The sequence below is a fragment of the Astyanax mexicanus genome, chromosome 14 (genome assembly GCF_023375975.1).
Source record: "Astyanax mexicanus isolate ESR-SI-001 chromosome 14, AstMex3_surface, whole genome shotgun sequence".
Taxonomy (NCBI): Eukaryota; Metazoa; Chordata; class Actinopteri; order Characiformes; family Acestrorhamphidae; genus Astyanax; species Astyanax mexicanus.
The window spans coordinates 13,124,475-13,150,424 of record NC_064421.1 but is presented as its reverse complement, the minus strand read 5'-3'; the positions used below and the strand labels follow the sequence as shown (position 1 = coordinate 13,150,424).

The following is a 25,950-nucleotide window of genomic DNA, read 5'->3' as shown; positions in this document are numbered from 1 at the left end:
AGAGGATTCCACAGTGACTCACACTGCTTCAGACTCTATTGAATATAATATTTATTTAACTAAAGGCTCTTTCATACTAAAAAAGTTTTTGCACGGTCTGAAAATCACACGCATCATCAAAGAAATAATTGCACCCAAAGGAAAGGGTCAGATTGCAATCCTATTTGTAGGGAAACTAAATGTCACCAGGAGCAATACATGATTTAATACATAGACTAGACTAAAATGGGCAACATACAGTTACACAGAAAAGTGTATGTGTGCAACAATTCAGACATCTTTCAGGCTGTCCCATGCTAGTATTCTCGCACAGTTTCTGCTGATTTTGCAGTAGGGGTGGAGTGTTGATAGTGCACTGAATAGTTTCCCACACATTTTTCAACCAAAAACAGGAATGGCGATGTGGTTGACCATGGCATGGTATGTGTGCCTTCGACGCAAGCTCTTGAGACTAGCGGTGGGTATCGTCACTAATTTCCCAGTTTGATTCGATTCGATTCACAAGGTCCTGTTCAGATTCAAAATCGATTAATTTAGGTTAATTTCAGTTAAAATAAAAATTGTAGTTTAAATATGAAATTTTGTAATTATGCAACACTTAAACTTACATTATTAAAATATTAGTGTTTATATTATATAGACTTAACATAAGTTATAATCGTTTTAAAATATAATTTAATGTAGCTTAGTTAATTGCGATACTGTGTTTCACATCTCTATACAGGTTTGGAATGGCCACTTTACTCAAATGTTCACGTGTGGGTAAAATATAACGTGATCCAGAACATTTAATGAAGCTTTGGAAGCTGTATGAACGTATATACTGACATTTTAGTTACATAAAACAAAAGCGTAAAACATAGCTTCATAAATTTCTTATTTATTTGCGAATAAAAATGTGAAATTTACCCGTACTCACTAGCTCAGATTTGATAAAACACATAAAGCTAAATTAATAATATAAAGAGAGAAAACTTTATTAAATTTGAAGGAAAAACCAGCCGGTCTGAAAAGAGTTCAGCTCCCCGTTAAAAAAGCCTCTTCCTCGTCCAGTAATCACACAAAATAATCTCAGTTAATAACAGCGCTTCATAGAGAACACGATCACAATTATAATATTTACACATTAAATCACACAGTTACAGGTTAATCTACAGTTATTCCATCCAACAGTTAAATCTGTTACATTGAGCGACCACCTGACGCTGCTAGCGCTCCGGCTGCATCTAAGGCTAGGAAACTAGCTTAGCTAAGGCTAGGTGAAACGGCTAACCCGCTAAGCTAAAGGTGCATTCAGCCAGTCAGGTCTTACTTTAAATAAAGTACAGGCGAAAACAACACTGGAAAACAAATTAAAACAGTGTTAAATGTACTAGTTTGATAAACACAGGCAGCAATAGGTGGAAATACAGAAGAAAATTACTTATTACGTTAGCAGTCTGTGGACAAGCATAGTCCTGTTGGAGTAGCGCCCTGAAGTGTGCATTCAGAAAATGTTTTATTGCTCAAAAAGAGCCCTGTTTTATTGCTCAAAAAGAGATCAGGGCCCTGGGCTTTATTAACGTAACACCATGACACCAGACCTTCTGTACATGTGGATTTGTTGGTCGTCTTCACAAATATAAACGCAAAAAAGCTTGCTACTTGCGGTGGCAGAAAAGGATATAAAAGGTTTTTGGCTGATTGAGACAATGGCAGTTCTGTCTTAAAGGTGCTTTGTATGGCTCTAGAGAATGACTGTTGTGCCGCTAAATTCATACATGCTGTGGTTACAAAACTGTAGGCTTGCAACTGTGGAGTTTCTGTTGCTAAGTAAAACAAGTTGTGATTAGCTGCCGTAAACATATACAAATAAGACAAAACAATTATGAACAATGTATTTTAAATAGCAAAAATAATGCTATATTCCATTTAAACTCAGTAGTCCTAAACCCTGCAACACTGTTTTAAGAGAGTCTGAGAGAATCTGAGATAGCTGTACCGTACATTAACAATTGTAAACACAGTATTGTTGTACAGTTTATTATCCCTCTATATATCATATTTGTCTCTCAATAAATCAGTTATACTATACTATATGTGGATGTTTTTCCATTGTGTTTATATGTGCAAAATACAGTAAATCCATTGTCTGCTTACAAAGCTAACCTGGGACATAGAAAAGTGGGAATATTTTGCCTGGATTTGCATTAAACACCAGTAAAAGATTGAGAGCACCTTTAATTTCAGGATGCCCCATAATGACTTAAAATATAAATAAAATTAATTACTTTCATTGACAATTTTTTTTTAGTTTGCATGCCAGGAGGTGGGAGTTGCTGTACTGTACATACTGTAGGCCTAAGGCAGGTTCTGAAACATTCCACCCATAACATTATTAAACATGCTAATGTACTAAACCTTATCACTTAATTGAAAATGTTATTTTTAACAATGTAATTTATTGCCTTTCCGCAACGCTACAGTATTTCCAGAGACAATTTCCATACCGCCATACGCTAATTCTCAAACCCCATATTTAATTTAATTCCAAACACTCTGTGAGGTTTATTATGGAAGGTGTCGAGGCCCAGTGATTTGTCATGGAGTGACTCAAGTGTACGTTTGTGCACGGTTGTTTGAATTTATTGTATCCTGATTAATGGGCGTGTTATTTTGTGCTTGCACTGTACCACACAACCCTTACCTTCCTTAAGGCACCTACAATCACAGCAATGAATTTCATGGACACATGAGCAACATGGGAATGGATTACGTTTTAAAATGATTGTTTCCTCACAGAGCAGAACAGAACAAAGTCATTTGAGTGATGGACACACACTGAATTTCACACACTGAGCTGCACAAAAAGTGCCAAAGGCAAATTCTTTGAAACCAAAGAACAAAAGTCTGAATGAATGCATCAACAGTTGGTGTCTCCTTAGTAAAGCCTGTGACAAGCACGTCTGTCAGAAGATACGAAGACATCAAAGCGATCAAAATTCATCAAAGAGAAGCGCTTCATTTGATCTCGCTGTTTTCAGTTTATCTTGTTTTTATATTTATAAATGTAAAGTTATTAGTTAGGAGTGAGACACTATCAGTATCTCTATACATTTGTATCATTTTCATTTGTGATACATTATTATGTGGCGTGAAATATCAATATTTGTATTGAATCATAGGCTCTCTAACGCTGGCCTACAAAGCCAAAAACGGACCAGCTCCTTCGTACTTGATGGCACTAATGGTCAAAGCCAGATCTGTACCAAGAGAACTTAGAGCTTCCAGTACGGCTCAGCTCGAACCTCCATCACTCAAAACCCACAGAAAACAAACTTCCGAACTCTTCTCTGTGCTGCAGGACTAAGGTGGTGGAATGAACTTTCACTGGTTGTCAGAACAGCAGAGTCACTCGCGGTCTTCAAACGTCGACTGAAGACTGAAGAGTTTCTAAACTAAAAAAAAAAAAAACTTCTTGGGTTCTAAACATGATCAAGCTCTGTGTATCTCTTGATGCTAGTCTACAAACTAGCTATGGATATTTGAAGTAACATTGAAGCACTGTTGTAAGTCTCTCTGGGTAAGGGCACCTGCTAAATATTTTAAATGTAAATATAAATTTAAACTCCCAAAAACTTACCCCCTACTTGGCTTACTAAACTTACTGCTTCATTACTCCACATGGAGGCACTAATCAAATGAATAAGGTAAACCTGTGGTGAAGAATATTGATTATCTAATTCTGTGAAACTGACACCAATAAATCCATAATTGTGTTTGCTCATTTAGGAGTATTTATCCCCTTCAGTAACACATGTGCCGTGAGGTATTGTAGAAAATGGAGATAATATTGTAATGTTATAATACGGTGTAATTCCTCCCCTATTCATAGTAATGCAAAACAATACAAGTTTGATGGCAGTCGTTCATTAAGGGTGTACTCACACTAGGCAATCCGAACCGTGCCCGGGCACGGTTACCTCCCAAAGCACGGTTCGTTTGGCTAGTGTGATCGCTCCGAACCGTGCCCGGGCACGGTACAGATGCAGTGTGAGCGCAAACCGTGCCCGGGCACGGATCAAGATGACGTCAGTGATGCGACGCTACTGTAAACGGAGGACGTTTTATACACAATTCTGCATATAATATTTTTGAAAAGGGTTCTAAAGAGCACCATAATGGTTAGTGTTACCCATAATAAATTAGGACTACTATCTACAAGTCCTAAACAACAAACACATTTTATTATTACTTGAGTTTTATGTTTCGCTCCTTTGGTCACTATTTATGTATATAGCAAGTACGTCTCTTACCTTACTGATAAACGTGAATTGTAGTCCGCGAGTAAAGCTGCAAATTTCTCCCTGGACGTCTGCTGCTTGTGTAAAAACCTTCTTACACGTGCAGCACGATTAGCAGTAAATCGTTGTGTTGCACAATCAATGAATCTCTGGTTCAGTTGCGTATTTGCACGCCCAAAACGACTCCAGAGAAACAAAAACAACAGTACAATCTTGAACTCCATTGTTTTGCGCGCGCATACCGTTCTTCAAAACAAAAGTCACCTGTTGACGAAAGCGTGCTCGGGCACGGATCGTTTAGCGCAGTGTGAGTGCAGGCCTGCGGGGGAGTGGGGAGGGGGCCGAACCGTGCTCCGGCACGATTCAACCAAAACGGGCCTAGTGTGAGTACACCCTTAATTGTCTTGAAGGTGCTCTATATTATTTTGGAGAACAACTGTTGTTGATATTTGTACAAAAAAGACAAAAACAAAGACACACCCTCTCATCAGTGCTCCTTCAGAAACTTCACCCCCAATTCCATGCATGTTGTGGGTTAGCAAACTATTGCTTGTCTGTCTATATGTGTTTAATACTCATCTAAACACTTGCAAACTGGACAAAATGATTTAACCAGTCAAGAGTTGAATATTACCTTCATTTACATGTTATGCATGAAAAAGATCAGATTTTCTTCATTCAGTTTCATAAAGAATCTATTTATATTGGGGTTATTTATAAGGGCTGTAAGATGATAAGCCTCGATGAGCCCAGTTGCTGTGCTTGTTAGCATTGCTTGTGTAACCCTGCCAAAGCTGGCTGTTAGCATTGTGGCTACACCACCCCAGCCTTCCTAAAGGCAGCTTGTATCATCTCGGTTAAACCAACCTTGATGGGCCTGGTTGTTATGTTAGCATGCCTTTTAGCATTGTGCCTGGAACCTGGCTGTTATCACCACCACTAACCTGCCAACTATTCCTGGTAACACAGTGGCTGTCCTACTCCAAACTTTGTCATTTTCAAACATTGTATTGTTTCATAATGTTGGTAGATGACTTTGTGCATAAAAGATTGTAAAAGGAAAAAATGTAATGTTTACTTTTACCTGAACTTATCTTCCTGCACTCTATCATCTTGCATGCACAATACAGTGTGGGTGATCATTGTCTTGTCTCTTGGTGTGGGGGGATTAACATGCACACTTGGGAGTTTTTAAAAAGCCTTATTGAAAATATTTACATTTTACAATCATTAATTCCAAAAATACACAAGTCAATCATTACAAAATTGTCTTTATAATATATGATGCATAATACATTGCTAATTACATTCTATAATTCTTATCTTTAAATATTTAGAAACAGTTTAAGAGGTCCCACAAGATATTTCATATTTTTATTTCTATTTTAAGTTCTGTACACACAGTTGTATTATTAAATCGCTAGATATTAATACATTTTCAGTTGTCATTTTACATCTGGTGATCCAAATCTGATTTACAGTAGTACATATACAAAACCAAAATGGAGGATTTGTGTCCGTATAATATCAATGTCCAGTCCAAAGTTTTTCTTTAGATCTATAACACAGCCATGAATGCAAATCACAAAGAACTACACACATAGAGGGAATTGTATAAAGATTATGTTTGCTGCTATATAAATGTATTAATGCACATTTAAAAACACACTATTGTGCATGTAGTCACATGACTCCTTCGTGTCCAGTCTACATGCACACATTTTTAGGTTTTGTTTGTTTTCATAGTAGTATTTATTAACATCATGATAAGGAACAATGAACAATGAATTTATATTTGTTCACATATTGTTTGTTTGTAAGGGTCTGACCTGTTTGATGGTCGGGAACAAAGCCATGTCCTTAAATGTCAGGCAATGTCACAAAAACTGCCTGGAGAAATGTAGCAGGCAGGAAGTAGTGTAGATAGGGTGTGTATGTGTGTGTGTTCGCGCTTGCTAATGATTAACCACCCTGCATGACTGCAGTGGGGGACTACAGTTCTGGACAAAGAGAGTCTGTCTCCAGCCTGCTTCGTGTCTGTCAGTGACATTTATTCCCAGTGGGTCAGGAACATTCTCATTCTCCAGCTACTCTGAATCAGCCTCTCGGGCCAAAGCCAGGCCGCTCCGCTTTCCAGTCTGGTGGGGTTTCATTTGAGAGCGGTGATGTATCCAGTACTGGAGTAGACTGGAATCAACAGTTAATGGGATCAGCTAGAACATGAGAACATCAGGACTATTCTCTGATTTCTCTGACTTCCAATGTTATCAGATAGGAATTTACAGAATATTTGGTGACTAAAATGTATAAAATGCAGGTGGTGAGGTTGAAGTCACAGCAGGTTTAAATTTATTTTAACACAGATATATGAGCTGTACAGAAATGGATAGAATATTAATGTTATCTAAGCTAACTTAACCTCAGCATAAGCTCGTTTAGAAAAAAAGGCTTGTGACCTTTCTCTGTGTAAATTTTAGTCACACTAGTGTGAAACGAGGGGCACTTGCGTGGCTGAGGTAAGTATTAGTGGAGAAGCACTGCTGAAGTAAATTCGTGATTAGTATAGCACTGCTGAGGTAAATGTATGAGGTAAATCTATCTCAGCAGTGCTGTTGGTATGCATTTAATGCATATTTTATGCTATTTAATTTGTTCAGTAGTAAAAAAATGAATGAATGAAAGAGAGAGAGAAAGCACAGCAGAACGACACAAAAGGACACTGGGAATAGAGATTGAGAAAGAAGGAGCTTAAAGGATGTAGGGGCAGATAACAGAAAGATGGAGGGGAAAAACAGAGTGATTCAATAACTGTGCAATAACTGAATAAAGCTGAATGATATGCTAATCTCTTTCTCAAACACACACACATGCATACACACACTGTTTCACACCTCATATAGGAAATCTTCCATGCTTAGACAAGGCGCCACTCTTCCTCTGTCGGGGTTTCCGTGCAGTCATTTATAGCCCGGGAGCTTCTGCATGCCTCTCTGGCAGGAAATGGGGAAGTTCTCCACGGACACGGCTGAATTTTCAAGCGTATTGTTGGAAACGGTGGGCTGGCTTTTGCTCAGAGGTGTTGATCAGCTCACAGATATCAGTGTGTGTGTGTGTGTGTGTGTGTGTGTGTGTGTGTGTGTGTGTGTTGTCACTTCGTTTGGTTGAAAGCTCTTCTGTAAGTCAGTAAGTCTAACAGCTGTTCCAATTCATTATTGAATTATTGAATTGTACATTGGTGATCTCAATAGTTTGTTTATGTAAAAATTAACCTATATTTTAGCCAGTGACAAACATTTAAACATATAGCTCTGGACAAAATTAAGAGGCCAGTTAAAAATGATGACTTTCTTTGATTTTACTAAATTGAAAACCCCTGGAATATAATCAAGAGAAAGATCAGAGGATGATCACAAGCCATCAAACGAAGCTGAACTGCTTGATTTTTTGCACCAGGAGTGGCATAAATTTATCCAAAAGCAGTGTGTAAGACTGGTGGAGGAGAACATGCCAAGATGCATGAAAACTGTGATTAAAAACCAGGGTTATTCCACCAAATATTGATTTCTGAACCCGTAAAACTTTATGAATATGAACTTGTTTTTTTTTTTTTTTTGCATTATTTAAGGTTTGAAAGCTCTGCATCTTTTTTGTTATTTCAGCCTTTTCTCATTTTCTGCAAATAAATGCTCTAAATGACAATAGTTTTATTTGGAATTTGGGAGTAGAGGTGTCCGTAGTTTACAGAATAAAACAACAAGGTTCATTTTACCTAAACATATACCTATACATAGCAAAATCAGAGAAACTGATTCAGAAACTGTAGTGGTTTTTTAATTTTTTCCAGAGCTGTATACTGCAAACACTGGACACAGTATGAATAAAAAAATATTATTGGTTTAGTATCACTTCATATCGTAAGTTTATCACTAACTTTAAATTGTCTTCAAATGAAAACAACACATGCAGGATTCGTGGCATCCTAAGTGGCTGTTAATACATGTTTGCTGTGGTATCCCAGATGATGGTTATGGTGTTGTTAAGTGGTTGCTATGAGGTTGTTAGGATGTATTGGGTGGTTCTAGATGATTTCTGTGGTGTTGCTGAGTGGTTGCTTGGGTGGTTGGGTGGGTTGGTTATGTGGTAAGTCATATCACAGATGTTGCCATAGTCTTGTTAAGTTTTTGCAGGTGGTTGGTAAGGTGTTTCTTATTGGCTGCTCTGTGGTTGCTGTGGTATGCTAGGTGGTTATCATGGTGTTCCTAGGTGGTCGCAATGGTTTCCTTTTAGGTTGCTATATTGTTGTTAAAGAGTTGCTAGGTGGTTGCTAGCTGTTTGCTTTGATGTTGAAAAGTAGTTGCTATGTTCCCACATGAAGACGTTTGGGTGTTACAAGTGTAACATTTGAACATTTGAAGGGTGCCTAAACTTTGTAACCCATTAATTCCTATGTTATTAAAATTCAAAATTGCGAACATGGATTTAAAAATTTAAGAATATTATAGTTGCTTTGCAACACACAAACATAATGTACAACTTATATATTATTACACCATTCCTTGGACAGTATAATATCCAAAATAAATATTGGGAACAGCCTTAACATAACTTGCTTCATTCAGACCTCTGGGGTCTTTACTTTTCTAATTTGGTGTGAGTGGTAAGTATACATGTGAAAATCGTGTCTCTTCGTAGTCCTGTTTTAATCTCACCAACTGGAGAGTTAGTCAGCAGTGATTATAGGGGATGAGCTGGGTTTTAATCAGCTGTGCAGGCCAGGATCAGCGGGAGGTTCAGTTCAGAGCTGTTGCGTAAGACACTGTAGAAGGTCTTGAACTTGGTAATTACAGAACTGTTTGAAGACCAATCAGAGGGGAAGTTTCAAAGCTTGTGTGTGCACATTTTACCGTGTAATTATTAGGTGTGAAAATTGAATGTACAATTCAGTTTGATTACGGGTCATTGGGAACCTTATCTTAAAATCTCACATTTAAACACATGTTGGTCTGGTTTAATTGCTTTGCTCCAGTTCAGATTACTCTAAATACACTGTTGGAGGGACTGGAGGACCATTTTTCTTGTGTATATATTTTTACATATGAAACTTTTTAAGGTTCCATAAAATTTCAATAATGTGTTAATTTACATGTCAGGTAAACTGTAATTAAATGTGTTAAATTGCATTCATTGGTTGCACACTGTGAAGCATCTATTTTGCTTGATTTATATTTGTCTTCATCTGTTTTACTCATATTTTTTTCTACAGATTTTCTTAGACTTAGAAACGTCATAGCAACCATTTAGCGACATCATGGCAGCCAACTAGCCAATATTAACAACACTATAGCAATCGTCTAGCCTCCACTTAGCAACACCATAGCAACTATATGTCAACACCATGGAAGTTACTCGGAATACTAGAGCAAATCATATAGCAACAGCATTGTAACTTAGGTTGTTTTTGATATAAACATAGTAAATATATGAATATTATAGAACATTATTTGGGTGAAAAATGCTCAGGTGCAGTTTTTTCAAGGCTATTTACAACCCTGTCATTTTCCTCAGAGTGGGTTAAGCTGATTCTCCTTTTATAGTGGGTTTGTGGGGGCAAAAATATGCTCAATTTTATTAGCTGGTTACCATAATTGTAGCTGCTTCTAGGCGCATAGGCTAGGCTAACCTAGCATTTGATTTTAGACCTGTAGCTAGAGTTGTAGTAATGTTATTAAATAATTCCAAGACTTTGCATAGTGTGCATAAAGGTCTGATAAGATTAGCTTTTAGCCTAACAGACAGCTAGCTAATGGCCTGCCTCCTGCAAGGGCTCTTCGGTTGGTAGGCTAATGTTAGCTTTTAGCCATTTTAGCCTTCCTGATTATCTTGAGGTTGCTGTGCAACCTATAAATATTATAACATACATATTCAACTGAAATAGCAGCTATGTTTTAGCCCCAGCAGGGTTTTTAGGACCAGTATGTTGGTCTTAAAAATATATACTTTATGGAATCAAACAATAGTTTATCCTCCTTTTTGGAGTAACTGTATCTACAGTCCAGGAATGGCTTTATACTAGATTTTGGAGGATTTGTTTGTGAGGATTTGAGACCAATCAAGTTGAATTCAGCATCTCCAGCATTAGTGAGGTCAGATTGTTAAATGATCACCAGCCTAATCCACAACTTCTCATTTCATCACAGAAGTATTGGAAGGAGCTCCATCATTTATCTAGAGAACACAGTTGCTCTGCTCCACACCTCACTGTTCAAACAAATATAGTGAATATGAATCACAGTTTCTACCCATGTATTGTGTGTAGGCCATTATGAACGGCATTATTGATGGTTTTCCTTCTGTACCATTGTGCTTTATCTCATTGCAGATCTTCTGATGAGTTTTATAGAAAGGCTGAATGGCCCGTCCATTTATTGTAGGTTGGTTAACACTGCTAAGGATTCTCATCAGTCACGGTAATGTGAATGAAAGCTCTGGAGAATAGCCGGTGTATCTGAGTAATGTGCTTGACCCCTTAAGGTTTACAAGCTCTTTTATCTAGCCAATGGGATGTTTACAAGCTGTCTGCTGTTATGAAATGTAATCGAATGCCAGGAAGGGGTGATACCAAGGTGTTTCACAGCTTACCAAACACAGTGCTAAATTTAACACTTGGCCTCATGACCAAGACAAGTTTACTTTTTTCAAATATCATTATTTATCATGTTTTTCTTCATTTTCTGTTCAATATCAAACACTGATACTGATAACTGAATAAACAGTGTGAATATTGTGATAAATAATATTATGAATTAAATTAATTATATAATTGTCAACACATGACTGTATGTGTCAAATAGCCCCTTAGCTTTAATGCATTCTACTAATTTTATATTTTTAATGGACAGAGAGCCACTGCATGCCACGGTGCATGCTGGGTTGCAGTGCATTAAATTTGGTCTTTTTATACAGCGAAAAGTTAAACAGAGCTCAACTTTATGCAAATGAAAATGATCCCTGCGCTGTGTCCAGCCAATCGCTGAAGGGTGCACTGCAAGGTCACATATATGAGCACCACACATAGAATAGATGACTAACCACTGAAGAAAAGCTGAAAACAGCAAAATGTGGATTTCCAGAGATATAGATTCACCACCAGTACTGTCCGTCGGGACAATAAATTACTGAGATCTCAAACCAGGTGTTTCAGTTTCATTGTCCAACCCCTGTATATATAATTGGTTGTATACCACGTTTTGCTATGAAAGTATTTTAAATTGTGCAATTCATGTTTAAACATACAAGACATATTAAGGTTACAATTATTACCCGAATTAATTCATTTATTAACAGTCCCTTCGACTTGCCAAACATCAAATTCACAGATTTCTGAATGTATTCAATGATGAAATAAATCAGAAAAGCAACAATGTTATTTAGCAAAATTAATCTGTTCTCTCTTCTTACACCTCTCTACAACCTGTTACTGAGACAAACAAGCTTGTTTTTGTTCTTGTAGTTAAATGCTGCCTTCTTTTTTGGAGTATGCTACCTGCAGGTGAGAAATGGCGCTATTGAGGGGCTTGAGTTTTGTTTGCTTCCTTTACATTTTTGAAACCGAAAGTTTCGCCAATGACATACTGCGTCAAAAGTAATCTAGTAAGGAGATTGTGGTAGTGTGGGTGGTGTGGTCAGGAGGTACCGCTGTTGAATAGCGACGTAAAGGCAAAAGGAGGCGCTTTGGGCAGTTGTAAACAAAAAACAAAAAAGGAATACAATACACTATATACACTTATTTTTTTAGGAGTAGGCAGAGATAAATGGATAATGCTACCACTAGTTAAGACTTAAGGGTAAGAACGCTAACCCAGTCCTTAATAGAGTTCTTAAGCTTTTTAGCTCCAGCAAACATGTCCGTCTCAGAGAACTCAATCTACCTCTCCTCCCGTAATGCGCACCCTATACCCCTTAAATACCCCCCGGGCTAAACCAAAAGAGTACATGGGTGAGACAGCTACCAACAATTACACATATAACAAATATACACATAACCGGTTATCTTCACTCATACGACATACTAGGACTTATAGGACAGGTAAGTATAATACACACATATACATACACATTTAATTAACAATTTTGCTTTTTCCCCCACAGGTAATCTGGAACCCCCCCGGCGCCAAAGGTTTCTTCCCACCCCATTAAGGGTACAAAAGCTGGGTGACCCGCGCGCTGCCACTCCATAAGGAAGCCGGTAAGTAGCAGGGGTAACCTGCCTAATTGAATATTAAAAATTGTCTTTCAGGATAGTTGGTGATTTGGTGTGGGGACCCACCATATTACAGAGATTAATTCAATTTTTTTTTTCATGCATTACTTTTTTTGTGGTTAATTAACCAAAAATAATTGTGTTATTTGACAGCGCTAATATATGGTTTGTGTGTAAAAATGTTCTCAGCTATACAGTAATTCTGGAAGACTACAGTAAGTAGAACTAGACTAAGGCTGTAGAGTGTATGCCATCTCATGCAGGTGTGCCTGTTGGCATCAGGTGGTCCATACACCATGTGGTGTATTTTTGAGGGCGTGTCAAGTTACCCTCCCACTGCATTCTGAGTTGACCTGGTTGAGTGAATGAATACCTTACGACATGCATTAGTGATGAGAGCTTTGACTGAGTTTTCTTCTGCTAGTAGTTCTCTCTCTCTCTCTCTCTCTCTTTCTCTCTCTATCTCCATTGCGCTCTCTCTCTTAATCTCTCCCCCTTGCTCTCTCTCTCTCTCTTTCTCTCTCTCTCCCTTGCTCTCTCTCTTTCTCTCTTTCTCGACCAGATGGTGTGAAAGAGATTGCTAAAGGAGGTTGAGATGGTAAGATAAGGACGTTGTTGTCTGATGTGCACATATGGTTGGCGGAGCCTATTGCTTGTATTCACGTTGATGGATGTGTGCTACTGAATCGGATGGAGTGCTGACAGTTCATCAGGGGTTTAATAGGATACAATAGCTCTCTGTGACTGACAAATAATTAGTGATACAGTGACATATCAGTTGTGCATGAATGCCTGATGAATTTGTAATCTTATCTGGACAGTAAGTGTTTTATGTCGCCTCTAATACAAAATAAATAGAAATCACAGTCATACAGAAAGTGATAATTATACATTATACACTCACAGAAATATTTAACCCTAACTTTTAAGATTTATGTAATTTTATTACATGACAAATTCCCATGTACTTTTTTTAGATAATTTTAACACAAACCTATCAAATAAATGTTACATGATGCATATTTATTCGTGTAATAAAGCCTATTTATTTTAAATTCATAATAACCAGGTTTATGTACTGAGTATAAATAAAGTATAAGTACTCTAAATTATTAATACAAATGAGTGTATTTAATTCAAATACATAAAGTATATTGTTCGAAGTACAATAAGCATAATCAGGTTACCTACACAAAATAAATAGCATATATTTATTTGAATTACATGTCATCTATGTTTATGAAATAAACCAAATTAATTAAAATGCATCACATTTATGCAATTCATTTCAATTCAGTACAATCTTAATAAGAACAATCAGACCCCTTGTTGTTTAATCAAAGCTTTATTAATATTAAAGCGTAGCATAAAAAAGAGACACAAAATTACCATTTCTTAAAATCACATTTCAATCATACTTATGTAGTTAAATGAAAGTTTGGCGTTTGTACATTCACAAGACCCTAGTTTGGCAAAATTTTCCTTCAATAATACAAGAAAAAAAAGGCTACTTGAGTGACAACAGACTTTGGTAGGAACTAAAGTACTTTTTTAGAACAAATATCATTTAAACACTTAGAGAACTCCAGTGTGAAATTGACTTTGGCTATAGTAAAACATGATAAAGAATACTAACCTTTGATGAATATCCCACCACAATTCTCCCACAACCAGAGGATAAAGCAATTTTGTTTATTTGTCCAAACATACTTAACCCCTTTTTACATCGTTATCCAGCTCAAAGTAGCTCCACAACTCATTGGTAGAATCCGGAGAACCCTGACATCTAAAGCAAGGCATTAAGAACTTTAAAAATGTGTTTAAAAAAAAAAAATCTGTTTCCAATCCGTAGTGTAAGATAAATCTCCAGGCGCAGCCATCTTAAAGTTAAGTCATTGCAAGTTGAATTCTGAGCACAATTGAATTAGTATAGAGGAGCCGTTTTTTTAATTAATTCAGTGGAAATGCATGCATTCCAGCTATTGCTGAAAATATCTGGTTACTGGTGATATGAGATGGAAGAACACACACACACACAAAAAAATTATTGTTCATGCTCAGCACTCGACCTGCCATGACTTTATTTTAAGATGGCGGTGCCTGGACTCTGTGGGATGCCTTGTTTTAGATTTCAGGGCTCTGCGGATTCTAGCATTGAGTTGTGGAGCTACTTTGAGCTGGACAATGGTGTAAAAAGTGATTTATCTGCAAGGGGAAAAATATGCGCTGTATCACCCATTCTAAAGCCTGTTTGGAAATGGAACCAAATTGCTGGATCTCGGATCGCTGTGGGAGAACAGAGGTGGGATATTCACCAAAGGTTAGTATGCTATCATGTTTTACTACAGCCAAAGTCAATTTCACACCTAAACTCTCTTTTAACTTTAAAAATCTGTGTTGAGCTGAGCCACTACAACAATGCCAGCTAACATTTTAGAAAATACACATCCCCAATGAGAAGGTTTGGAGAGGGTTGGATAGGAGAGGAGTAAACCTTACCCCTACAGGAGCTTAGGAGAGAGGAGGTGAGTAGAGAAAGCAGAGGGTAGAAGAGAGGGAGAGGTTTGCCTCCTTTCCTACAATTTTTCCTGCATCAATGAACAGTTTATTTCATATCTACATAACTGATCTTTCAACAAAAATGTAATGCTTCGACAACCAATGTACAAATTTATCAAACAGCTATTTTCTTGGCGTAACCTTCAAGAACCAAGGGATCATTTCAACAAAATCCGGTCTTACTGTGTGTGGGGGAGGTGGTAGTTGCCAACCGAATCACTGGAGCAATTTGAGTTTCAGTGCATGTACTTTTGGTGTAAGCTTAGTTGAGTCCAGGTCCTTCAGGGTTTTCTGGTACACCTCAAATGTACGCTTCAGGCTTTTTGGATTGCTCAAGTTGAGTGCATAAATCTGCCCATAAAGCAGAGAGAACGGAGAGCGTCCACGCCTTCCAGCACAACATCAACATCTGCAAAGCGTCCATCACCTGGACCATGTCCCTCTGTTCAGACAGTGTAGATTCCCATAGTCTTCTCTGCAATGTCAGCCTCTCTGGATTCAATGTCCTGGAATATAAAGAGAACAGAATGATGTTCTGTGTGACCCTAACCATGGCCACCAAAATCTAAGCAGCTCCAAGATGCATTTTGTGTTCTTGTTAACATGAGATATTACACAGACTACTGTCAAATTGTGCACTTTTCTATCAAGGTGACAACAACAATTAAAACTGACAATTATCCTTTGTAGTAATAGACTAACCCTCACATGTTTATGGGTTGATCCCCCACTGAGGTTGATCTCCTCACTTTAATACAGGGAATTTCTGGTGCGACTGCAGAGACTGCTCTTTTCCCAATGAAGAAAAAAATACAATTAACAAAACACCAACTAAAATATGTAGATATATAAAAATACAGAACCAGGAACCCCCATGTATTGTGTTGAAAGATCAGTTATGTAGATATGAAATAAACTGTTCATTGATGCAGGGAAAATTGAAGGAAAGGAGGCAAACCTCTCCCTCTCTTCTACCCTCTGCCTTCTCTACTCACCTCCTCTCTCCTAAGCTCCTGGATAAGGGTAAGGTTTACTCCTCTCCTATCCAACCCTCTCCAAACCTTCACTCCTGGTTGAGTTGAAGGGAGGATGATAGGGAAGAGAAAGGACCAACCATTCTTTATCCTAATCTTCTCTCTCCCCATTTACCGCTCACCTGTTGGAAACAACCCCCTTCTTGTTAATATTCAACACCAAAAGCAAAAACAATTCATGTTTCCAACTACACTGCTTTATGACTTACCTTTTGACATCTGGCTTCAGCTTTATGGACTGCCTCAGATCCTCAGCTGCCTTTTGACAGAGAAAAACAAAAATGATCCCATTGTTTCTCTTCATGGGCAGCAATCCTAAACATTAATGGTCTGCTTAAGGAGGAAAACAACATTATCTTTGTAAACTACATAGTTCATCAAAAAAAAAGGAATAAGAACAAAGAATCAAACATACCATGTATTCTTTAACCAATGTATCCAGGTCTTTACTGAGGTAGATACTCAGACAGCTCAGAACACAATCACACTTCACATTGATGTCTTCATTCTACAAAAAGAAAACATAATTTATGCTTGTCAGTGACAAAGACAAACTAACACACAGAAGCTGAGGCTAACAATGTCAGTTACATTTACCTACTTCACCACACCAGCACCTTGCTTTACCCCACTCAGGTAAAGCTCACTCAGTAAACAGTAATTGTGAAGGGACCAGAAAATATGAAAATATTAGCTTTTCCTTATAGCTCAGTAACACACAACATATCAGATTAGAGGGAGGGAGGGAGGGAGGGAGGGAGAGAGAGAGGGAGAGAGAGGGAGAGAGAGAGAGAGAGAGAGAGAAACGTACACCATATATCTGGGCCATTATGGCGGTGATCTTCCCTCCTGCAGCTTCACATTTGGCACATTTTTGACACCTAGTAGGTAATGAACTGTCACACAATTTGCAGCACCTGTAAATGAAGAAAAAGAACAATGAATCAATTAGATCATCTGTAAAATGAGCTAAAAATACCTGAAAAACCAACACATCCAACCTTGTCCAAAATCAAACTTTGTAAGCCTAATGAGTTTTGTTGTACTGGGAAATCAATAATTTACTGTTTTAACATGCTTACTCTAAACATTTCAAATTGTAAACATTTTATCCAATGGACTGTAAATAATAATTTACTAACTTCAATATGAACTACATTTTGAGTGTGTATATTTTTAACTTATACTTACTACATCTATGTTGCAACATGGAGGTGAGAAAACAGGATAGGAGAAGTAGAAAAATACTAGGTACCTGGAGAAAGTTCTGTAACACAAGCCAGTAAATAAATAAATAAAATATAACATTTAAATATAGTACTCTAAAAGGCAGTAACTCACCTAACAATAGCTAGCTAACAAAGTCCTGAAAAGCTCACTTTACCATATTATTACCATATTACCATAAAATCTTTACATCTTTGATCTACACTATTTTTTCATACAAATGCGTTTGCAAAAAATAAAACAATCACACAGAGTTTTCAGGTTAATCTCTAAGCAAACAGACAGAGCTTAACTTAATATAAAATGAATAGGCTACATGTTGTGGACAAAGGGAATGCTATCTGGCCTGCTTAATGTTAATAGTATTCATTTTAACCGGCATCAAAACAAACTGGAAAGGGTTAGTTTAATCCATTATTGAGCTGTATTACCAAATTAGCCAAGATGCCATGTAATAGCTAGTTTGTTAGCTGTAATGCTAATGGCATTGTCTGGTACAGCAACGTGGCCAAGATAAAACTGCTTAAAATAATCACACATTAACTTACATAAATGAATTAATATTTGTGTAATATGAAATAAACTACACATTTAGGACACATTTGGGAGTAATACAACAGGTCTTGGATTGCTTACCTTCTCACAATGGACGTAAGTTGCAGCTACATTCAACCGCCAGTCCAGCCCATAATAGTTTCCTTCTTCTTCTTCGAGTTTTACAGCAGTTGGCAACAAACTTAAAGGGGCATTACCGCCACCTACTGGCATGACATCGTTTCCATTTTCCCCATTTCACTTCTCATAACTTTTATGAAAACCAATCACATACATTTTACATAACAGGTTCTTGTTTGTTTTAGGGCTCTGATTATTTAAACCATGTTAGTATGTATTAACTAATTACATTCAATAGATTTTGAAATTGGTTAAATTATCTAGATAATAATAAATTTAAATGCATACATATAGAAAATATGAGCTTTTAAATAAAGTAAAATAGATTTAAATGCATAAAAATTAACTCTGCCATGAATCATTTCTGTGAGTGTACATGTCCATCAAAACATCTTCAGAGCTCTTCTCATGAGAGTCCAGTATTGTTATTTTATTAATTGTGTGATGTGGGCTTGTTTGCAGCTTTTAGATACATGCATTTGTACACTCATTTTCATACCCTTTCATCTTTTCCTCCCCCATAGAAAATACCATTCATTATTTTTCACCCATGTACTGTACTGCTGCTCAACCAATACACACAGTTTCAGAAACACTATCTTGGGGCAAGTCCCCTGAGAACAAACTCACTGTTGTTTTGACCACCACTCATTTTATTTGTCGCATCACTTTCATTACTTATTCTTCCTATTGACTCCCATTTATTTTAAACACGTCCAAGGTCTCCAGTTGCATTTGCCCCAAAAGCCATCAAATGCATGTTCTTCCCAACAGCTAGTCATCACAGCCATACTGACCTGCCCTCATCTGTTTTTTTTTTTACTAAGGGTAGACGAAAATATCGATATTGTATCACCACATTTATTTTGGCAATGCTGTATTGGTTTTCAAAAACAATTAATTAATTTAGTTCACAGGTAAAAATGGGTGTCTATGGTTCATTTAGTGTTGCTTAAACCCTGACCATCAGATAGAAGTGTTGTACTCTGTTGTTAGATCTCACTGTTCTAACTAATGTGCTTAGTCAACTAAAACCTCGGCATATAACTGTACCGCATAATGTTAAGATATACAAAATGAATAGAATGTAGAAAATAAAGCTTAATCTACCTGGATATTTGGAGTTTGATTTAGGCTCACATTGCCCAGTACTAACACTGCCCAGTGGGACAATATATCAATAATATGATCTATTGTATGGTTTCGATCATATTGTATCGCATTGATATGTGACCTTGAAGCAGCACTAGGTAGGATTCCTTGATTTTTGATCTTTTTAAAGAAGTAAAATTACAGCTTGAAACTCACTGCAGCGCTGCATTGAGGTGTAATAGGAGGAATAGCTGTGCTCTCGTGTCTGTGCCGGAGCTCCTCAGAGCTCAAACCAGAATCTGTAAGTTTTCCGAGGCGGCCGCGACCGACGCTCACGAGAACTGCGACCTGCTTTCCGACCTTTAGTTCTAACAGTTCTACAAGGACTACTGGTTCATTTTTTACAAACTAACATACAGACACTCTGGCAGAAGCTGGAAAGAGACCGATTATGTCTGTGAAAGCCAGAACAGGAGAAAGAGAAACTAATCCGCCTGAAACATTTATTACACTCTACAACTGTAGGGGGAGCCCACGAGCACAAAATCTCAATCCTACCTAGTGGAGCTTTAAATTAAAAAACACAGGTGCGCTAAATTCCTTAAACTCCCAATTTTACTTTTAAAGTTGCTGATTTATTATTAAAATGGCGCTCTAATCAAATGAATAGGTTAAGCTTGTGGAGAATAATTTTGGCTGTTATATTCTGTGAAACTGGAAGTCTTGGTATTTGCTTATTTAGGAGTTTTTATCCTCTTCAGTAACACAGATTTCGGGAAATATTGTAGAGAATTGTCTTGCAATATATATTTATATCGTATCACAGCGATATCACAGTATCCTGATATCAACCTTATCATGGGAAACATATTGTGGTAAAATATTGCCATCTGTGTTTCCCAGTAAACTGATAAGACAGTAATCCCATACTCTTAAAAATAAAGGTGCTTTCAATTGTTCTTTGAGAGATGCCATTAAATAAATACTATTGGATCTGTAGCGAAGTTTGTTTGTAATAGAAATGTATGAGGATGAAGAACAGTCACCTGATTCTTTCTTGGTTCATTCTTCAAGGGATTCTTACCAATTTAATGGTTCTTAAATCAATCATACAGCTATATTACAAACATGGACATGTGAAAATGTTTTTTTAATGGAGGAAAACTGGTTCTTTTCTGGCATTAACAGAACCAATCAAAGCGCATTTTATCAGTAGAGTTATTAGTAGAGATTAAGATCATTCATATAAACCTTTATCAGGTGCAGCTCATTCTCAGTTTTCTGTACTGTATAGAGGAAAAATCATCTGATGTTTGTCCATATGTTGGCTCTGTTCACAGTCATTGTGTAATTCTGTAAGGTGTCGAACCTGCCTGAGAAATGAAAGAAGAGGTGAGTGATGTGTGAAAAGAAAACTTTTAATAAACGTGCTGCAGCGCGGCCAGAGCTGCTCAGATGAAGGTCACACATGGTTGATGAAGTGTGAGGAGCTGAGCAGGAGAGAGGAGGAGAAAAGGCGGCCGAGATGACAGCTTGGGTTCCTCGTGTGTGGTGCAGCAGCCTGTGTGTGGGAAGGAGTTCACTGCCACAATGAAGCGGCGCAGAGGGAGCCCAGCGAGTTTGAAGAAGTGGTTAATAAAGACCAGGGGCCTGGGGAATCCACGCATTACCGAACCCCTCCGAAAGTCACATTCCTACATTTGAGGAAGATCACATTTTAATCTCACTTGCTAATGATTTTAAGGCCACAACCAAGTGTGCAGATAGAACTGGCCCTGTTTGTGATTCTGATGAAGCTTAATTAGGACTCAAATGTTCATTTTTTGATAAAGATACTAATAAAGATACTTTGACTTTAATTAGGGCACAACTCTTTTTGTCATCCCTTTTTTATTAAAGTGTGACTTAAACCAAAAAAAATATCACTCTTGCACAAAAGTAATGTTGTATCTGTGTATTAGAAGGATCCAACAAACTTACCAGAGAAGGAACATGCAGAAAAACGTAACATTTTTTTCAGTATTGCTATGCCAGAATTGGTTTGTCTTGCAGCTGAGTTCCTCCCAAAGATGTGAAGTGGAATTCACATGTTCAGCTACAAATATGGCCATGCTTTACCCATGCATTTCTGGACAAGCTGAGAAACATCATTAGGCATGTACAACTGAGGTGGTAGAGTAATACTGAAGGAGTGTTTTTTTGCCCACCTCACCAAAGATACATAGTGCAGATAAAAGTATTCATCGCCCTGAGTAGGAATGATTGAGACACTATTTTCCCTATGACGTGGAGTGGAGCACAATAACCCAGTGAATCTAAACTGGGCTGTGTGTACACCTGTAGTAGAACAGGTATTGATGCTTATAAGCCAAATCCACATCCCAGCTTAACCATGGTGTTGCTTTGTTAGAAAGGCATAAACTAACTTTACTTACAATAAACAACAAAACTGTTTTGTACTACAATTGCCTATAGTGTAAAACTATTTGTCAGGAGCACATCAGATCACAGTTTAGAAGAAATATATTTTGGACAGCTAATTAGCAATCTAGATTGGATGATGATCAATGAATTGAATTTTGATACTTTGCTCTAAGCATCACCTCTAAAAGACTTGGTAAAATTCAGGTATTAAAAAAACAGAACAAATGTGGGAATGTGTTACTGCTGTACTGATGGGTAACATAACTGGTGGAATGAAAATGTGATTGACTCCAAAACATATATTCCTTATTTTTGATTCAGTTCCCTGGGGAAAAAAAAAAATTTCCTGCTGATTTTGTGTTGGAAGATTGGTTTTATATTGTCTGTACATCACCACGGTTTCATCATTATTGTACGGCATGAGGGCAATCATGATATGCAGCATGTGACAGTATGATGAAATATCAGTTTATTGTCCAGCCCTGTTCCATTCCTCATACATATACATGTATATTTGCATTTGTGTATGTGTGTGTATTCGTATATATGTGAGTGTATATTTGTTATTATAAAATAAAATCACAGATCATTCTTTTTCTGAGTGTTTTAATCAATCAAGATATTTAGGTACACTTTTGTTTTTAAAGGATTACCAGAATGTCTAATTGAACTCTGTTATTCTTAGTATAGGTGAATAATGGGAGTTCACTATGTGGAACAGACCTACCATGAACCTTAAGCAGTGTTGTGTCGTCTTTCAAAAATAATTAGCAAAAATCTGAAAATGTGTCCTGAAACAAGCCATTTTATAAACCCTATAAATCCTTACATACCAGAATTTGACAGCAGCTTTATTGGAATGTGGTGTTTTTTATACTAGGGAGAAACCCGTCATCTCCAGAATCTGCAAGAATGGCTTTGGCTTAGGTTCAGACAATAATTTGATAATGTTTTAAAAAAAAAAAACAGATTTGATTTTTAAACACATTTTCTATAATCATATGACTCCAAAGCTACCCAAAACCTCCATACTGGTGTAGATACCTTATCGAAGCCGTGCAGTTCCTTTGATCTGTCATCAAATATTAGAAAGTCATCCAGCTTGGGAAAACAGTGTTACACTGAATTAGCATTTTGGCTAACATGCCCCAAGCATGGCTGTTAGCATCAAGGCCACCCAGTGCAACACTCAAAGTTGTGTCATTTTAAGGCAGATTTATACTAATTTCAACGCAAAATTAGATTTGAATCAACATGTTTCATTCTAAGGCAAAATTAAACTGTGGTAAATTGGCTTGTCAACAAGATTTGTCCCAACCAAAGTCATATACGTGCTATTTCTACATCGAAAACAACTTAATATACTCAATAAATGCATTTTGTGACAACTGTTTTTTTGTTATTTAATGAAACACATCGAAGGACCTTTTTACAGGAGCATAAAGTGCAGGTTCAGCTTGGACCTTTCTGACCTTTTTCTCCCACTCTTGTCTTGTTCATAAAATAAACCACCTATTGAAAGGTTAATTAAGCTACATTCACATTACAAGCCTCTTTAATTTTGTTTAATTCTGCTTTGTTTAATTCTTTAATTCTGCTGGTAATGTGACCAAATCTGCCTGGAAACAGCACACATGCATAGATTTAATATGGCGAATTCATCTCTCTTTCGCATAGAGGTGGCCAATATGATAATATTTTATTGCATAGTAATACATTTACTTATAAATATGATAATTTACATTGGTAAGCATATTGAGGATTTTGACATTAATAGAACACAGACTGTACTGTATATTTCATTATTATGAGTAAAAGTGGTCCAGTTTAATTGGAAGACTGACAGGACAGTGTGAAAAAGTATTTCAGTGGTGTTTTTTAAGGATATGTCACGACTCCAAATACGTTTTTCTGTATATTATGATAATATTCTTACCATATCATATTTTTACCATTTTACTCATAGTTGCCAATTGTTCCTCTGGTGTGCTTATGCTGGCTGATAACAGCACTAAGCACATGTGTACTGCCAAAAAGACCAATCTGACTATTCACATCTGTGAAGTACAGTTTTACATAATCCATTTTAAGGCTGTTCACACTATTAATGTTAACGTAATGTGACCTATTAGACATTAATCTGAACAGTTCACATACTTGAACTAATCCTCGACTCCTCTCTTATGAGGAATGATTAAATTGGTTGATGCAAAAGTCACATTAATTCCAGTCTGAATCACTTTGCTGTGCATCAGATATCAGTGTCAGATTTCAAAAAACACATATTAAAGTGGCTCTGATTAGATCTGATCTATGTGTTTTTGTGGTTCAGTGATGCACAGATAAGCACATTTGTGATAGATATAATTTGGGGCACTTGGCTTTGCACAGTTTGAACAATGCCATATTCACAATTTAAGTTGTTGTATATTTATGTTAATGCTTAGCATATTGCACAATTACAGAAAACAACCATGCAGTCACAATCCATGAACTAGTGCTGGCACGTGTGCGCGTACAGTTGTGTAACACTTCGGGGGTGTAGCACTTTTTCGTAGTCCTTCACTAGCAGACAAGCGCAAGTTCCCACATCGCCATTGAAATACAGTCATGTTTCTCTCTCATGCTGTGACTGGTGGGAGTAAAGTGTCTGCCTGCGGTCCCCAGTGCTTACTGGCTAATGCCATAGTACCATTTAATAACTGTATTTTTAGAGATAGAGAAAACCCACTCTGGAAAGGATAAGCAGGGAAAAAACTCACACATCCCCCAACGAGATTTATTAAATACTGTGTTATCTAACTTCTTTTAATGAAGCTTTCCCCATCCACAGAATATGATGCAATATTCCTTCATTAACTGCCCTTTTCGTTCTTTGGAATCTGTGTGGGCAATTAATGGTGACTTATCCTCAGTGGAACCTCTTGACTTGTACAGTCGTGCTTGAAACCCAATCGAATATTTTTGCTAAATGTGACCTAAAACTTTCAGAATTTCAAACAAGGAGAACCAAATCAAGCAAATGAGACCAAGATATTTGACTTGATCCAATATTACACTTCTGTGAGTGGCAAAAGTATGTGGACCTGTAGGATTAGCAGATCGTTGTGGAATTAGTGGGTGTTTGCAATCAATGGGATGTCAAGCCCTGTTTTATTCAAAGAACAGGAATCTATCAAAGTCAGATCTTTGCTAAGTCTGATGTGGAAGTGCATCGTTGTACGAACAAGAGAGATTTCTGAGGAGTTTTCTGAGATTTTTTTGCTCCTTAGACTGGAAAACATTTCACACTTTTAGCAACCCGCAGTCAGAAAGCTTATGTACAAACAGAGAGAGTTTAAAACCATTATTACCTTTTTAAGGAGTGATTCACAAACAAAGAAAACACCAAGAGCAAGGCATGTGATAGTCTGTGAGGTCACAAAGGAAGCCAAAGTAACTCCTAAGCACCTATAGATAGATAGATAGATAGATAGATAGAGAGATAGAGAGATAGAGAGATAGAGAGATAGAGAGATACTTTATTGATCCCGAGGGGAAATGAAAGTCCTTTTAAAGTCCTTTTTTATACTGGTTAATGGTAATGGTTGCCAATTAAGTCCACTGAACAACAGTTGTCCTGCATGGCAGGGTTGCAAAATTGCTGCCCTTCTGCAGATAAAGCTCACACAAACAAGCTAGAACATCATTAGGACAATGTTCACTGGACAGATGAGACCAAAATATATATTTTTTTGGTTTAAACAAAACAGCATTCCAGAGAGATCTTTATCCAATCTGTGAAACATGATTGTGTTAGTCTCGTCAGAGTTCTGGACCGGGATGGATTGTCCTTATCATTGATGGAACAATGAATTCTAAATTATACCAGCAGCAAAGTCTGAAATAAAAAGTCAGGACATCTGTGAGCTGAATATCAAGAGAACATGGGGCATGCAACAAGACAATGACTCTGAGCACACAATATTTTCTACCAAAGAATGGTTAAAGAATAATAAAGTTAATGTTTTAAAATGGCAAAGACAATGTCCTGTCTTTAATCCAAAAGAAATGTTGCAGAAGGAGCTGAAGTGAGCAGTTCAAGAGAGGATTTATTTTTTTTTAATGGCTCCAATTTATGTAGACATATGGTAAATTCTGAAGCGTTTACAAGCTTTTAAGCTTTTAAAACTATATGTATCCATGTTTCCATGTGTGTTTGTGTGTGTGTGTGTGTGATGGGTGGACATCCTCTTGGAGGTATTGTGGTCCTTGCTCACTAACTCTCTTTCCTTTTATGGAGGAGTAGCGTTGACTTACGCCAAGTCAACAGCAGGAAGAGGAATGGGCTATTGTTGCTCATAAACCCACAGGATATTTGGGGTGGGTGTTTATTTTTTTTCGCCACATCCTGTTG

At 37.2% G+C, this 25,950-nt stretch overlaps 1 protein-coding gene across 2 annotated transcripts in view; it reads left to right on the top strand.

Moving 5' to 3' along the window:
* Positions 1-25,950, top strand: part of LOC103025948 (hippocalcin-like protein 1) — a 45,778-nt gene that overhangs the window by 7,840 nt on the left and 11,988 nt on the right. The window contains exon 2 of one of the 2 annotated variants that reach the window (XM_022673131.2): positions 12,432-12,528. The exons of the other annotated variant lie outside the window; for it this stretch is intronic. The gene's annotated coding sequence lies outside the window, so the exon portion shown is untranslated. The remainder of the gene's footprint in view (positions 1-12,431; positions 12,529-25,950) is intronic. 2 annotated transcript variants of the gene reach the window in all.